Genomic DNA, 17,033 nt, shown 5'->3' with positions numbered 1-17,033 from the left:
TTAATTTGTTTCTTACAAACTTGCAGCGTTTCACTTCACAATATGTTAATAGATGGGCTGGAGTCATGTGGATTACTTGTGAAGTATTGTGATCTTTTTATCAGCTGTTTGGATTCTCATTCTGATGGCACCCATTCACTGCAGAGGTTCTAATGGTGAGCAAGTGATATATGGCTAAATTTCTCCATTTCTATTCAAATTAAGAAACAAACTCATCTACAACTTGGATGGCTCAAGAGTAAGTAAATTTTTAATATATATATATATATATATATATATATATATATATATATATAATTTTTTTAAAAAAAAATTTTTATACCCTTATAAGCAAATGTTCCAGAAGAGGGTTTTACTAGTGACGCAAAAGAAGAACCTTTTTTTTTTCTTAATATGAAGAATATTTCAATAATCTGAAGTACCTTTCCCCACTATAAAGTATATTTGGTGCAATGAATATTCAACGGATGTTAAAAGTTCTTCATGGAACCATAAATGCCAATAAGAAACCTTTCTTTGGTGTGTATATGGTTTGAATTTATTATATTTTTATGGCACTTTTGATGTTCATTGCTATTACATTCTGTAACATTTGTACAGTTTTACAGAGAAAAACACCATACAAGTCTGAAACAACATAAGGGTGAGTAAAAATTAACAATCTTTCAATTCATTTATTCCTTTTTAGCATTCGCTGCTCACATTTCTACAAGAACAAAGAGATGTCCTTTTCCGCCAGCAGCTATGGTATGGCATACCTTGAAGTGATATCATTAAAAGCGTAAACAAAACATTAGAGAGAGAGCGAGATGGAGAGAGAACAAACAAAATCCTGTAACAAAGGCAGACCCACATTCATTTTATCCTGTTGGTTGGTTCACACCAGAGCATGCGGTCTATGACTCACAGCCTTATGAGCTCTGGCTCTCATTGGACATTTGAAATGCAAGTGACAGAAGTCAGATAGCAGACAGACCCGTCAACCCAGTGGATATCACTGCTGCACAAGTATCTATAGACTCAAACTCAAATACACAAAGACACGTTTGAAGCGCTGCTGAAACTAAATGAAATTCAGAGAAGCTGAATAGTCCGTATGTGTGCAATTTAGTAGCTTGCAATATTGCTTGTACTTGGGGTTTGTTTAATGCCACTAAGTGTGAAACTCAATCTGAACCATTTCATAATGGAGATAATAAATTAATATTATTGTGTGGCATGTTGAAGATAATTCTTCTGTATCATTTATATCATAGTGTAATTTAATTTATATGACATACACATGACAGGTCTTTTACAGTGCAGATGGCTTCATTGATTAGGAGAAAATTCGTTTTTACGTTGTAACTGTACATTGTGATTGTAGGATGTTTATGGTTGCATAGCAACATCTCATTAACACTAACATGCTAACATAATGAACTGATATAAAATTCAACTGGTGTAGGGTCAGACTATTTTACAGTGGCTTCAAATGTGTCTCAAAGTGAAATAATTTTCATTTACCAACTTATTATTCATCTGATATGAATAATCTTTCTATTTGGTTTGCATTCATTAAGTTATAATGAGGTATATACGATCAATTATATAAGATCATGTCTCTTTCATTCAAACATCTAAGTCACTAGATTATGATTAATAGACATTAATGCATGGTAATGTAATGTATAAAAAATATGGGGTTGGAAAATAAACTATGGGATCACTTTCATGTTTTTGAAAGAAGTCTCTTATGATCACCAGGACTGCATATATTTGATCAAATATACAATAAAACAGCAATATTATGAAATATAATTTCAAATTAAAATAGCTATTTCCTGTTTGAATATGCTTAAATGTTATTTATCCCTGTGATGGCAAAGCTGAATTGTCTTCAGTGTCACATTAACTTAATAATTTGTATTATATATATATATATATATATATATATATATATATATATATATATATATATATATATATATATATATATATATATATCATATAAGTTCTAAAATCACTGTAATAGCTTTTGGTTACACTCCCCCTAGTGGATAAAAAAAAGCTACATTCTTAACTATTGCATTACAACCTACTTATTATATATATTATTATTATTATTATTATTATATATAGTTATATTTCTAAAATCACTTGTACTGTAATAGATTATTCTGCCCAAATTGGTAACAAAAAATCTCATTTAGCCTACAAGCAAGGACATTAGAGACAATAAAGACAAAAAACGACTAACCCCCCAAAACGACTAAACCCCCAAAAACATCCTTGAAACCAACTAGAATTCCCTAACAATACCTATTCTCTCTCTCTCTCTCTCTCTCTCTCTCTCTCTCTCTCTCTCTCTCTCTCTCTCTCTCTCTCTCACACACACACACACACACACACACAAATGTACTCTAACAGTATGTTCATCTTAGTTACTAAAGGAACTTACATCTGAAGCAGAGACAAACACTTATATGTCTCTGGTTAACAGCATCTCCAAAGCCTTTTTACACACCAACACATTGTCAGAAGCCACAGAATAGATTTTCAGCATGATAGGAGAGCATTAGTTTTAAAATAGATGTTGTTTAATGTGCAAGCTTGGATTGCAGACTCAATGAGAAAAGATCAGATCTATCATTTACACAGGCTTTTCATCTACATCTACAACAACATATCTCATAACGATAATGTGGGGGGTTGTAAATGATTAAAGTGTGAAAAGCAATTAATGCAGTTCTGGAGATATATCAAAGATGCATGTTTTTTTTTTCCCTGATGGATCATCATGCCTGTTGCCATGGAGCAGTGTTGAGAAAAAAACACAACTAGAGTGCATGGTCAGAAGATCAGCCTGTCTTAGACAAGAAAAGAAAGGAAGAGGCACATCATTATCATTCCCTCTGAGACGGAGCAATTATGTTGATTAGGCAAAAATATAATATTTAAAGGAGGCCACATGGGTTTTGACTCCACTTATTATATTAACAAAAAACAAGGAAAATCATTTGCTGCTATCTGAACTTCATTTAAGCACACATGGGGATGGGTTACGGTGATCTAGTTTACAAGTGGTGAAACAACCAACTAACCTAACTATCTAACCTAATTATCCTTTAACCCTCTAGTTGATATAAATAAAATATGTTGTTTTGCACATACTAACAAGTTGCGGTTCTGCATGCACACATGCACACACACATATTAAAGGTCTGTTTTTTTTTTTTTTATTGAGTCTCTACACAGGAGAGTCAATGGCTCGTGTATTGGATATTTCAGCAAAATCATCTGCTCCATAAACTTCCCCTGTGCACCAGTACCAAATCTATCATTCAGCGCTGACGGGTGTCACAGCTATAAGAGAATCCCTGCTCACCAGAGATAAAGCACAGCGGGCACAGGACAAATATATCTTCTTTAAAGAAAACCCCATGCACCTGAGGTGTAAAGTATTAAACAATACAGCTGAACCCAGAAAAAACAAAAAACTAAGCAGATTATAGAAGACTGGACTGTTGAACAGAGCATATGATGAACCTGTACATTCCATACAACATAGAGATTAGGGACCAGATTCACAAAAATCTTCTTAAGATATAAATTTCTTAAGATAAATTCCACGAAGTTCGTAAAAATGTTGTTAAGTGCAATTCTTGAAAAATTCTTAATAAGTTCTCAAATATATCCTTAAGAAGAAAATAACAGCTGTTATCTGAATGAATACATGACGCACTGCTAAACTCGCACTATTCTTTTTGCGCTTCCGGTAGATTACCCTAATAATCATAATAAGAATGCACCATAGATTCAGCTTCACGTTTTTAATGCGGCCTGTTTTTGAACAGTTACTTTTAAAGTAGCCTGTTTGAAGCTGCAGCGATATGTTTCATTCATTTTTGTGCCGTGTTTTTAGGCTCTCATCTGAGTTAACGCTTACGGTATGTGAGTCCGCGCTTCTACAGCAAATGCGTCCACCACATTCATATGTGCTGAATACTGCCAAAGATTATGTATTTATAAGCTAAAATGAACAGCGTTCAATTAAAGCTCCCCTTCTGACTCCTTTTAGAGTTGATAATGAGTGTTGAAGTCAACAAAAAGCAGTCACACATAGGCTAATGATGAGCGATCATTGTTTACATTAACAGTCATCGCTGTCCCTTCAGAAAACATGTGCACATCTCTAGTCCTCCTATGTATTATATGTAGCTATTGTTGTAATGATTAAAGCTGCGGTAGGTAACTTTTGATGCTCTAGTGGTTAATAAACAGAACTGCTTGCGTCTTTCAGAAGAACATCGTAGCCGGAACTACTTCTCTCTGTTTATGAAGAATCACAAAGGTACTGGGTTTCTCCACCGCGGTACCCCCAAAGCAATCTAAAATAGTCCGAATATAAACACTTATTATGATGTACCCTAATTATTCAGGACAAGCTAAAAACACAGTTTGGAAAATGGATTCATGGTGAACTCACTTATTATATACATTTTTCTACATTTTGAACACAAACAAAGTTACGGACCGCAGCTCTGATTGGTTGTTTTTTACCGGGAGCGGATGACTTTCTGCAAATGGCAATAGGACACTGGGAGGAGCCAGAGGAGCTTGATTTTTTCACAGATTATCTGTCTCATATTCTACTGTCAGGACATAATGACAGGTTTAACAAATATGTAAAAAATATATTTTTACAAAAGTTACCTACTGCAACTTTAAATATAACAATTAATGTGGAATGATTTTTTTGGGAAAGAAGATTTTTTTGGGAAAACAAAATATTCTAATCTTTTTTCTTAAAGAGAAATTGGCAGTTCTGGACAGATTTGGAGAAATTTAGCAGTGCATAACTTGCTCACCAGTGGATCTTCTGCAGTTAATGGGTGCCATCAGAATGAGAGTCTAAACAGCTGAAAAAGCAATATTATGGATAGATGACTCAGCCTGAAAGCAATGATTTGAAGTTAAAAACGTCTTGAGGGATTTATTACAAACACAGCTTTTCACTTCCCAAGATGTTAATTGATGGACTGAATTTCTTCTGAATAACTGTGATGTTTTTGTCAGCTGTTTGGTCTCTCATTCTGACGGCACCCATTCACTTCAGAGGATCCATTGGTGAGCATGTGATGCAAAGCTAAATTTCTCCAAATGTGTTCTGACAAATAAAAAAACTCATCTACATATTGTCTTACTCACCTGAGGCTAAATATATATTTTCTTCTTTTTATATCTTCTTCAAAAGTACTCCAGTTCTCTTTTTGTGTGGTTTTAATAATAATAATAATAATAATAATAATAATAATAATAATAATAATAAACGGCAAAGAGGTTTAGAACAAATTGTGGATGAGTAAATAATGACAGAAATTAATTTTTTGTGTGAATTTTCTTGCACTGTATATATGACTTATTGTTTTATGGTTGTTGTTTTTTTTTTTTTTTTAATTTTTAGTTTTTTGTCTCAGGAAAAGCTGAAACCCTGACCCAGGAAAGTGAAACGAGAGAGGGAGTACATAATTATGAAGCAACTGGATTAAAGAGAACACAAAGAATGTTCAATTGTAAGTGTTTTATCTTTCACACGGTTGCTCAGGGACGAGTCTTAAATACTTTGTGGTAATCAACAGCATTCCACACATGCAGTCAATACATCTTCAGTTATATATGACCCAGAGCATTCCTTTAAATGTGATACAAATCCAGGGACTGAACATTTCTGCCCTTGACAGAAATATTTTCAGCTAATATCCCTGTCTATTATCAGCTTAAAATATACTAAAAGTAATAATAATAATAATAATAATTAAAAAAACTGACCTTGCTTGCACTTTTGGATGATGTTCACATTCCATAATATACTACTTTTATAAAACAGTAGCAAAACATGATAAATCATACCATTCCTGAATGCCTGTATACAGATTAAAAGCAACATACCAAATTGGTAGAGTAGTATATTAACATAGAATGTGTGTTGATAGGTTTGGGTTTATCAGTACTCTCCAAGGGCTTTGAACATGGCTGAACCGCACAGAATTTTGTGTTGTGATGTGCATTTTTTTATTTTCGCAGATGATACAGTTAGTGTACAGTTGGATTCTATCTAAGCATCTATGAAATTCATATATAACTCAGTTCACCCCTGGCTGTAAAGCTCCTCTGATCTTTGAATACCACATAAGACAGTGTGAAAGTTTATGAAAATAGATCACAGAAGGTATAAGCAGCAGACAGCAGGTCCTACAGGACTGTAACAGAATTCTGACCCGAACTCAGTAAAACACCCACACTGGACATGCTTCTAATAAATTTAATTTAAAAGCAGAGATGTTAGAGTGAGAGCATGTAGTGTGTTGTAAATAACACTTGTGCGTGTAATGTTGGCAGGAGAGTGCACTCTAAACACTATGAATCAACGTGGCAGAGGTTGAAGATGTCAGCACGCTTCTATTCTTTCAATTAATTTCAAATGCTCATAAAACACACCTTACAGCACTCTAACAGTATCTATCTGCCTGAATATTCAGTGTCCTGTGATAAATGGTAAAGTTCACTCACTGCTCTTACCAATCGACGGCTGATGTTGACAGTTACGACATATGTTTTGCATCTTGTTTAAATGAACATGTTGTCAGCACTCTTGTGGTAACATGACACTGACAGGCAGCTCTAATCTGCGGAGGTGCTTATAAGAGTATTAATGGATAAAGATCAATGAAACTTACATTTTAACAATCTCAGGTTTCTCAACAACTTTTTGCTACAAGTTAGGACAGAGTCTGTTTTTATTTTTTTCTCTCTAACAGTGGTTTAGTACTGTATGTTGGTTTCAAACACCAAATTCAAAACTGTTGTAAATAAGGATATTTCAGTGCATTGTACAAACTAAATTCAACAAAGGTAGATTTTAACTGAAAATTTTAACTGTTTGTTGGCCAAATAATTATTTTTTCGTCAATTTTGTGTCACATAATTGTTTTGCTGTTTCCATTTTTTCTACTAAGTATGTTGGGGAAGATGCCGTATCTTCTTTAATATAAATATTATGTCATATTTCAAAAGATGCATTCATCTTAATTCGGTGTCAATAAACAGAATGTTCCCATCGTGGCATCTACTGTAAATGTGACACCGTGCCCCGCTGCGAACCTGCTTCAACGAGCGTTTTTACTGTGCAATAATTGTTCGACATCTTTTGGTTGTTCAACACTTAAAATGTGCTTCCGAAATGCTGAGAAATATTTACTTGAGTAAAAAGTGTAACTAGTCCCAGTGCCTTCTATTTCTCTAAAGAGCATCACTGTTGCTGTCAGGGTTCTCCTTCACTGAGAAAACTCACCAACATGCTCATTATATTAGTGTGTATCTGAGCTCACCTTGCGCTAGATCTGATATGATCTACTGGAATCCGGCCGTCCAGATCCGTGTCTGTGATCATTAGCTGGAGTTAGAGAGAGATCGCACCTGTATCTGGCAAACTTCTTCTCTTATCTCTCACGGCTCGGTTCGGAGCTCACGCAGTGACAGTTTCCACAGAACACTTTGGCTTAAATGTTGTAGAACCAACCCCGACAACGTGCTATCATAATATCTGGTCCACGCCGTCCATAAACCGTCAGATGATAAGCGATTATCGAAGAACACAGAGAGGAGTGCGCGGCGACGCCATCAAACTGCGCGTAAAGCGAGAGCGCACAGATATAAGAGCGCGTGCACACACGTCAGTAACCCAGAGATACTACTAGCAGAGATATGGATTAGACGCGCGCGCGTTATTCGTGTCATTCTCACAGCTGGTTTGCGATATTCTGGTTGTCCTTCTTGTGAAGTGACTGTAACGAGTTACTTTTGAGGTGTTTGTTGTTGCGTGACGGTACCATCATGGTACAGTGATGGCAGCATTTGGTATACCAGATGCATCGCATGGTACTTGTATTCGTGAACCTTTGTATTTACAGTACATGGTGCTCCAAGGAGTACAGTTGCGTAAAACCATAGTAATAAAATTTTTAGTCCCAATTAGCATATTCACATTATATGTCACACTCACATTACTTACAAAATTTTGATTAATAATTAAAAATGTTCCACAGAAACACTTGTTATGGCATCTCCCATTTTACCAGATGCCCTTTCCTGAACTCACCCTGCCACCTGAAAACTATTCTATTCTATTCTATTCTATTCTATTCTATTCTATTCTATTCTATTCTATTCTATTCTATTCTATTCCCACAGTTATGTATATACTGTATAGCTATTATAATCTTGTATATGCCAATAAACAGGTATTTCCATCTTTCAGACTCTAAATCAGAAGTGTGTCTTCCTCTAAATGAAGCATATTATAGAGGCCTAAATGTGTTTCTGTCTTCACAGTTTATTAAATCCATATTGAGACAGCACTGTTTAATCACACAAATCTGTTCGTGGAATTGCCGTTTTTTTTTCCTAGACACAAAGACTGCATTGAATCTTAGAAATGAATGTCCTATTATAGTGTCTCAGCAGATATGACAGCTGCTTTTGTGGAGCATCCAGACACTTCCATCCCATCCCAATGCACACGCAAAGAAGACAGAGGGAGCCAGTTCATCTGAGCGCCTGGTAATCGGTGATGCCGCTGTTCATTTGTTTCAAGTGTCATATGTAGGACCACATTCTGGCACAAGCAGATGCTATTCGTTTTGTTACATTTCACGTTGAACTGTGCACATTCTCTCTCTCTCAGACTCTTTTTATTATAATGTCAAACTGCATAAGACTAGACACAATATGTGTTTTTATGAGAGTATATATTATATTAAAAGTCCTAAGTTGTCAGTCATATAAGCTGTGGTATTTAAAGTCTATATAAAATACTGTCACCTGGTCATAATTGCAAAATAAATCTTGACAGAGATGATTTATGCTTGAAATTAAGTTGTAAAAAGAAAGAAATTAAGTGGAAGGGGTCTTGAAGACTTATTTGTTGGCTTGTTAAAAGAGTGTTAAAGTGTTAAAAGAGAGATAAAGAAAGAATAGTTAGGAGATGTTTTTTTATGTTTTCATGGAACTGGAATGTCCCTGAAACATGGATGTGACGCCATTGCCATTAGTAGTGATACAGGTATTTGGTTTGATGGATTGTTTGCCACTTTACAAGACGATGCTTGATCAACTGGAGTTGTATGGGATACTATGTGATTTTATCAGCTGTTTGGACTCTTTTGGCAGCCATTCACTGTAGAGCATCCATTGGTGAGCAAATGATGTAATAACAAATTTACTTGGATGGTCTCACCATAATAATAACTCTACCAGTGAAGAAGTTCACCCCCTGTCCTCTCACATCAAAATCCACTGACATATTTGTTTAGAACAGTTTTTGTTTGCTTGATCTTTGTATAATTCACTCCTGATTCAAATAAGATGACTTTTTCATTAGACACAGACATTGGACTGGAATGACTGGAGTCATGCGGATTACTTATGGATCATTGTGATGTTTTTATCAGCCGTCTGGAAACTCATTCTGATGGCACCCATTCACTGCAGAGGATCCATTGGTGAGCAAGAAATGTAATGCTAAATTTCTCTAAATATGTTCTGAAGATAAATAAAATTATCTACATATTGTTGGCCTGAGGGTGAGAAATATATTTATGATACAGTTTGGCTTTAAAGTGTTATATTTCTTTACAAGTGTAAGTGTGCACATCCATGTTGGTTTGACACCCTGAAATATCCTTGGCGTTTACTCTCTCTATCTCTTTCTCTCCTGGTGTCTCTGAATCAGCAGAGATGAGGCCGTGGGTCTCTATGCTGCAGGACAGATCCAGAGGTGGAAGCCAGTCTGTCTGGACAGTGGCTGAAATCTGATGACAGCTACTGAGAGCAGGTGCTGCCGAAAGCCGGCTCGCTGCCGAAGTCAAACAGGACTCGTTACATGTTGCTTGTATCCCGCCTTACGTTCCTCAGATCTGACAAGACAAGCATCCAGGCACAGCTCATTAGACTGCAGGATAGAGAGAGGGAGTTCTCATCCGCTCCCATTCGGCATCTAAAAACAAAACAGTGAGCCAGTGTGCTTAATGGACTCTGTGTAATAGCTGCAGGGCTGCAGCGCACTACTGTCGATTACACAGATCTATTTTCATTTTTTAGCAGTTTTAGCAAATGAACTCACTTGGTGGCACTGACATCTCAGTGCTTGTGTGGTGCAACTTCTTGCTTGTTGGCTGTAGCTGTTATAAATTAGTTTAGACCATGTATCAGTCTTCATGTAACTAAAAAATAATAATAATTTATAACTCAGTAATTCTTATTAATTCTTATAATAATGTTCAGTCAGAATAAGTGATTGTCTATTAACTTCTTCACTGAACCTAACCAGAGCTTCTAATCCTGACCTAACATCAAGTGCAGTAAAGTTGGCTTTTTTTGTAATTTGCACAACTTATTCTGGGCATGCTGGGCAATGCAATGCTTATAATTTAATTAACTTATTTTAATCAACTGTGTTTGAACTTGACAGCATGCTGAGATCTATTTTCATTTTCAGCAGTTTTATCAAATGAACTCTCTTGACGTTACTAATGTCATGATGCTTGTTTGGCGCAGCTGCCTGTTTTTTTTTTTTTTTTTAGCTTGTAGCTGTTTATGTTTAGATAAATTAAATTATAACTTTTTTAGATTTACATTTTATGTTAGTCTTTATATTATAAAAATTTAACTGAAAATTGCACATGCAAGTATGTTTTTTTCAACTCAAATCAAAGATTATTTATAGAGCACTTTTACAGTATTGTTCAAAATAATAGCAGTACAATGTGACTAACCAGAATAATCAAGGTTTTTAGTATATTTTTTATTGCTACGTGGCAAACAAGTTACCAGTAGGTTCAGTAGATTGTCAGAAAACAAACAAGACCCAGCATTCATGATATGCACGCTCTTAAGGCTGTGCAATTGGGCAATTAGTTGAAAGGGGTGTGTTCAAAAAAATAGCAGTGTCTACCTTTGACTGTACAAACTCAAAACTATTTTGTACAAACATTTTTTTTTTTTTCTGGGATTTAGCAATCCTGTGAATCACTAAACTAATATTTAGTTGTATGACCACAGTTTTTTAAAACTGCTTGACATCTGTGTGGCATGGAGTCAACCAACTTGTGGCACCTCTCAGCTGTTATTCCACTCCATGATTCTTTAACAACATTCCACAATTCATTCACATTTCTTGGTTTTGCTTCAGAAACAGCATTTTTGATATCACCCCACAAGTTCTCAATTGGATTAAGGTCTGGAGATTGGGCTGGCCACTCCATAACATTAATTTTGTTGGTTTGGAACCAAGACTTTGCCCGTTTACTAGAGTGTTTTGGGTCATTGTCTTGTTGAAACAACCATTTCAAGGGCATGTCCTCTTCAGCATAGGGCAACATGACCTCTTCAAGTATTTTAACATATGCAAACTGATCCATGATCCCTGGTATGCGATAAATAGGCCCAACACCATAGTAGGAGAAACATGCCCATATCATGATGCTTGCACCTCCATGCTTCACTGTCTTCACTGTGTACTGTGGCCTGAATTCAGAGTTTGGGGGTCGTCTCACAAACTGCCTATGTGGCCCTTGGACCCAAAAAGAACAATTTTACTCTCATCAGTCCACAAAATGTTCCTCCATTTCTCTTTAGGCCAGTTGATGTGTTCTTTGGCAAATTGTAACCTCTTCTGCACATGCCTTTTTTTTAACAGAGGGACTTTGCGGGGGATTCTTGAAAATAGATTAGCTTCACACAGACGTCTTCTAACTGTCACAGTACTTACAGGTAACTCCAGACTGTCTTTGATCATCCTGGAGGTTATCATTGGCTGAGCCTTTGCCATTCTGGTTATTCTTCTATCCATTTTGATGGTTGTCTTCCGTTTTCTTCCACGTCTCTCTGGTTTTGCTCTCCATTTTAAGGCATTGGAGATCATTTTAGCTGAACAGCCTATCATTTTTTGCACCTCTTTATAGGTTTTCCCCTCTCTAATCAACTTTTTAATCAAAGTACGCTGTTCTTCTGAACAATGTCTTGAACGACCCATTTTCCTCAGCTTTCAAATGCATGTTCAACAAGTGTTGGCTTCATCCTTAAATAGGGGCCACCTGATTCACACCTGTTTCTTCACAAAATTGATGACCTCAGTGATTGAATGCCACACTGCTATTTTTTTGAACACATCCCTTTCAACTAATTCAACTAATTGCCCAATTGCACAGCCTTAAGAGCGTGCATATCATGAATGCTGGGTCTCATTTGTTTTCTGAGAATCTACTGAACCTACTGGTAACTTGTTTGCCACGTAGCAATAAAAAAATATACGAAAAACCTTGATTATTCTGGTTAGTCACATTGTACTGCTATTATTTTGAACAATACTGTATAAAACAACCATTGTTTTCCAAAATGCTGTACAAGCATAATCAAAGTGAAACAGTTTTACACAAAACATAAATAACAAACGATAACACTAACCATTTTTAACCATTATTAGTCATTTTAGTTGTTATTGTTTTTTTTATTTTTATTTAGTGTGGATTTCTGTGCTTGTCAAACTAAAATATGATAAAAAAATGTGCATTTTCTTAAGCGCTTATTTCTATTGAAAATTCACTGAGGCTGCTATTGAATTGGAGTGTACAGGGGATGGTGATGATATTACATATCAATTACCAGCCAACACTTTCATCCGTCTGTAAAACTGAAATATGAGAGGTTTATGTTAGTACTTCTTGACACCTCTGGTCCAAAACTGAATGTCTGTCATAGTGTGGTCACCGAAAGCTGTGATAAATCTAATGCATTAATCTCCATCAGCTGTTTGGGTTTAGAGCTCTTGGCAACACACATGGAGAATGACCCACTCCAGCAGACACCTGATAGAGGAATGAGACCTGTCAATCACCTGTCTACATATAAACTACCTGAGCTCTGAGATACGATGCTGTGCTGAGCGAATGTGTGTGTCTGTGTTTGTACTGAAGAAGCTTGATATGTAATTCAAGCTTCAGGCCCTCATCAAATGCGAGTCCCATTTAAAGAGAGAGAGAAAAAATTGATTCATTTAGTTCTGTTTCCTCACACTGAGTGATAAACATGTGGACAGGAGAGAAAATTAACACGATTTCAACTCACGTCGTGAGTTTCAAGACTCTCACAGTAATGCAAATGCAAGTCTTGTGATCCCATCCTATTCCAGTTACACCCATTAATGTGAAATATACATTTTCAGTTGAAATTCATGTATTGTCTAGTAACTACTTTACTGACCCTAAATAGGTGTTTCAGGCCTTTGCAAGGAGTCCCAGGTTGGAATCCCACCCTTATTGGGCACTGAAACACTTATAACTGTATACAATTTAGGCATTTTTTTTTATTATTATTTTTGTATTGTATTGTATTATTATTTTATTTTTATGACATACTGTGTATATAATAAGACAGGGAATATTTAATAGAGTAAACAAGGCCAGTGTTGACTTTAAGTGCACTTTGAGCTGCACATATGAGAATGACAGATATTTATGAAAGCACTGTGTTGGATGTCTGTAATGCAGCTCAGTAAGCACTGGTGTCTTCTTCCATCTAGTGGAGAGATACAGCAATACCAAAATACAGCTAAAGTAATGTTGATAATAAAATAATACAATTTGATATTAAGTGTCAATGGGGTTTTAATGTATTTATTTATTTATTTATTTATTGCAGTGTAATGACAAGCCTATTCAGGAGGGACTCTAAAACAGCTCAAATGGGCCAGCCCCACAAGACATGTAAAATTACGCCATTGAGACTCACGCATCTCTGCATTTCCCTCTCTTGTCCTCGTATGTGACTTGTGGGGGAAAAGAGAAGAATAGCAGTTTAAGAAAAGGAAATTGAAAGGACAATTTTTTTTTTTTTTAGCACCTAACAAAATCTTGCTGATATTTATATAACCAAAAAGTAGGATGAAATTCTGATTGATTGTAATGTGAATCAGTGAGATTTTTATAACAGTATAATAGACTACTTAAAATACATTAAAAATTCAGTTGTCACTATATAATGTTTCAGAAAAAAAAAAAAAAAAAAAAAAAAAAAAAATATATATATATATATATATATATATATATATATATATATATATATATATATATATATATATATATATATATATATATATATATATATATATATATGCTTAAATACTTTTATATATGGATACTTTATACTTTTCAATGGCTACAAATGGCAAAATTAGCAGTCACATTTTCTAATCACTGGGGGGAGCTAGAGAGCTTTGCATTAAACTAATCTTTGACATGCCTGATTAAAAGCGAGCAAAAATCCTGAGGCAGAGCAGCAGTCTGGCATTCCACTGGGTTCTGTCATTAAAATGAAACATATTTTTTAGATCTGCTAAAGTGAGTCAAATATTTCCACCGTTCATGAAACAGGCCTCTACCAAATATCCCAACTCAAATCCCATCCAATAATCAGTACTTTTTAGAAATGCAGTCTATGCAGTTGTTTGGAGAATATTGGTTATTCCAGTCCATTTAATCTACTGTACCAAGAAATATTATTAAATAACAACATATCTGGTATTCGGATGTTTTAGGAACAAATAGTTTGTTTCAGTTTGTCTCGTTGATAGGCATCTGAATGTTTCAGACAGAATTGCTGCTGTCCTGACTGAAGGTCAAGTTTCTTCCATGATCAGAGTCTGGGCTGCTGGAGGATGAAGTTATGAGCCGATATATCTGGAAGCAGTGGTTCAGACCTCAGAATGGACCCGTGGAACAGTTAAAGGTGAAATGAAAGTGTATTTTTACAGTTTTTTTATGGTTCTCTTGAGTGCATCGTTTGACTGCCGTCTTTTCCATTTTAGAAATCCTCATATACCTACAGTACTGATTTTTGTGTCTCTGAAACTTTGCTGCATTGATTCTGGGAACATTTCAAACATTTCTAATGACCCAAAAAGCACTCTCAATAAAATCAGGCTAACAACAAATTAATGAAAAGGGGGCAAAAGCATGCAGTTTGTTGCCCCTGGCTTTTCATCCAGTTGTGCAAAGGATTTGTTTTACAAATCATAAAGTGTTATTCTGTGGTTGGAAAAAGACGCAGACATTTATGAGGGTTCTTTATAGTGTTGCATTAATTGTTGCTCATACTAGCAAGCCCATGTAGGCATAGATGTTGTGACGTGGCCTCAACACTTCTGTGTTTGACTTTGACTTTAACTGCATTCAAGGTTTGGGGAAGCAAATCCTCTGGGGTTGATTGGGTCAACAGCTCTTTTTTGGACTATATTAATGGTCTATCTTACAGAAAAAATTAATAAATAAATAATTAATAGTCCAAATATGCCTCAATGTTTTTGAGTGATGGAGTATAGATGGAAACATCAGAATACAGTCCACAAAATACTCTTTACAGTCTGGATCAGACCCCAAGTATGACAAGACTGTATATCAATATTGCAGGATAATTTTCATTAAAAGGCAGATTTTTAATTATTTATGAGTGTATGTCTATCCCTAGCACAATGAGCCCATGTTAAATGCTAATTGAAAATGTGAAAATTAAAGTGCATAAATGATACGTTTCCCAAAGCAATGCAAATTGCAATGAAATTGCAGATTTTTTTTTTGTTGTTGTGTGATTTAGATTTTATATTTTAAACAATTGCATCTGTCAGTTCAGAATTTTATTTTGAGCTTAATCTCATATTCTCAATAAAACATTAGTCTGAATGTCCGATAAAGATAGACATATCTTTGTCGTACTATTCTTTCATCTGTTAATGGTGATATCTGATGACAACCATGCTCAGTGCATTTGTTGGATGCATAGCGGGTCAAGTAGGTGGTACTGCACACCAGGGCCGTGCACAGACCTTTTGAGGGGCATGTGCTGAAACTGAAAAAGGGCACCCGCCCCCCTCCCTTTATTTGCAGCAATTGGTTTTCTTCTCTTGTTTCGTCTGGAGGTAATTCCCCTGCACCGGTCTCCATCACATTCCCTTGATCTACACTAGCAGTTTCATACTGGCTTTCTTCTCTTGCATCTCCTTCTGGTAACTCTCCTGCAGAGGCTGCTGTATCTTGTTCACCAACAAATTCTTGTACATAATCTATCGCTTCTCTCTCTACATCTGAATTACTGAATCCGCCCCTCACACGCGCGTATACAGCACTGAATCAAGAATCTGTGCTAATTATTATACATTTAATTCATTTATTATTGTTCAATGAACTGTTTGAAACAGAAAAAGGTTGTATTTCAGTGTCTCTGCAGGGGATTATAGATCAACAGCGCCACCTGCTGTCGACACAGGCTCCGAAGTCCTGATCTGAATCAACCGAGTCGCGAACAGGCTCCGAAGTGCCGATCGTCATTGGCGCCGATACAGGATAGCTGCCTCCGTGACGTGCTCTACAGTTGTTTTTGTGTTTTTGTTAATTTGTCCTGTCTTTAGTTATATTCCTGCAATCAGTTTCACCAGGGACGAATTGCTGGACATTCGGCAACACACATCTCCGGATATATCACCGGTTTTCGACTATTTTGATGTTTTGCTTGACATTCTTGTCGGTGGAGCGGCTGCGCTGATCACACACTTCAAGAGGACGCGCAGATGGGGAAAAAGAGCTGGATTTCGAACGCCGTTACCTAGAATCCTTTTGGCAAATCTCCGCTCTCTACCCAGGAAAGCGGACGAACTGCTTCTAAACAAATAAGGATTTCTCACACTCTGCTGCTCTGTGTTTCATGGAAACTTGGCTGAATGACTCCATACCGGACAGCACGCTCCATCTGCTGGACTTTCAGCTATTCAGAGCGGACCGCGAAGCAGAATCAACGGGGAAATCGCGCGGTGGCGGGACATGCTTTTACATCAGTGAACGGTGGGGTACAGATGTAACTGTGTTAAAGAAGATGTGCTGTCCTGATCTAGAAATGCAGTTGGTCAACTGCAAGCCGTTCTATTCACCGCAGGAGTTTCACTCGTT

The 17,033-nt window shown here is 36.2% G+C and overlaps 1 protein-coding gene across 1 annotated transcript in view; it reads right to left on the bottom strand.

Annotated features, from left to right (window-relative positions):
• The window catches only part of LOC113112274 (zinc finger matrin-type protein 4), a 77,637-nt gene extending 69,923 nt beyond the window's left edge, over positions 1 to 7,714 (bottom strand). The window contains exon 1 of the mRNA XM_026277682.1: positions 7,371 to 7,714. The gene's annotated coding sequence lies outside the window, so the exon portion shown is untranslated. The remainder of the gene's footprint in view (positions 1 to 7,370) is intronic.
• Positions 7,715 to 17,033: the final 9,319 nt, after the last annotated feature.

The sequence above is a fragment of the Carassius auratus genome, chromosome 13, assembly GCF_003368295.1.
Source record: "Carassius auratus strain Wakin chromosome 13, ASM336829v1, whole genome shotgun sequence".
NCBI lineage: Eukaryota > Metazoa > Chordata > Actinopteri > Cypriniformes > Cyprinidae > Carassius > Carassius auratus.
Note: the sequence above shows the minus strand (reverse complement) of the source record. Positions and strands in the feature narration are given on the sequence as shown.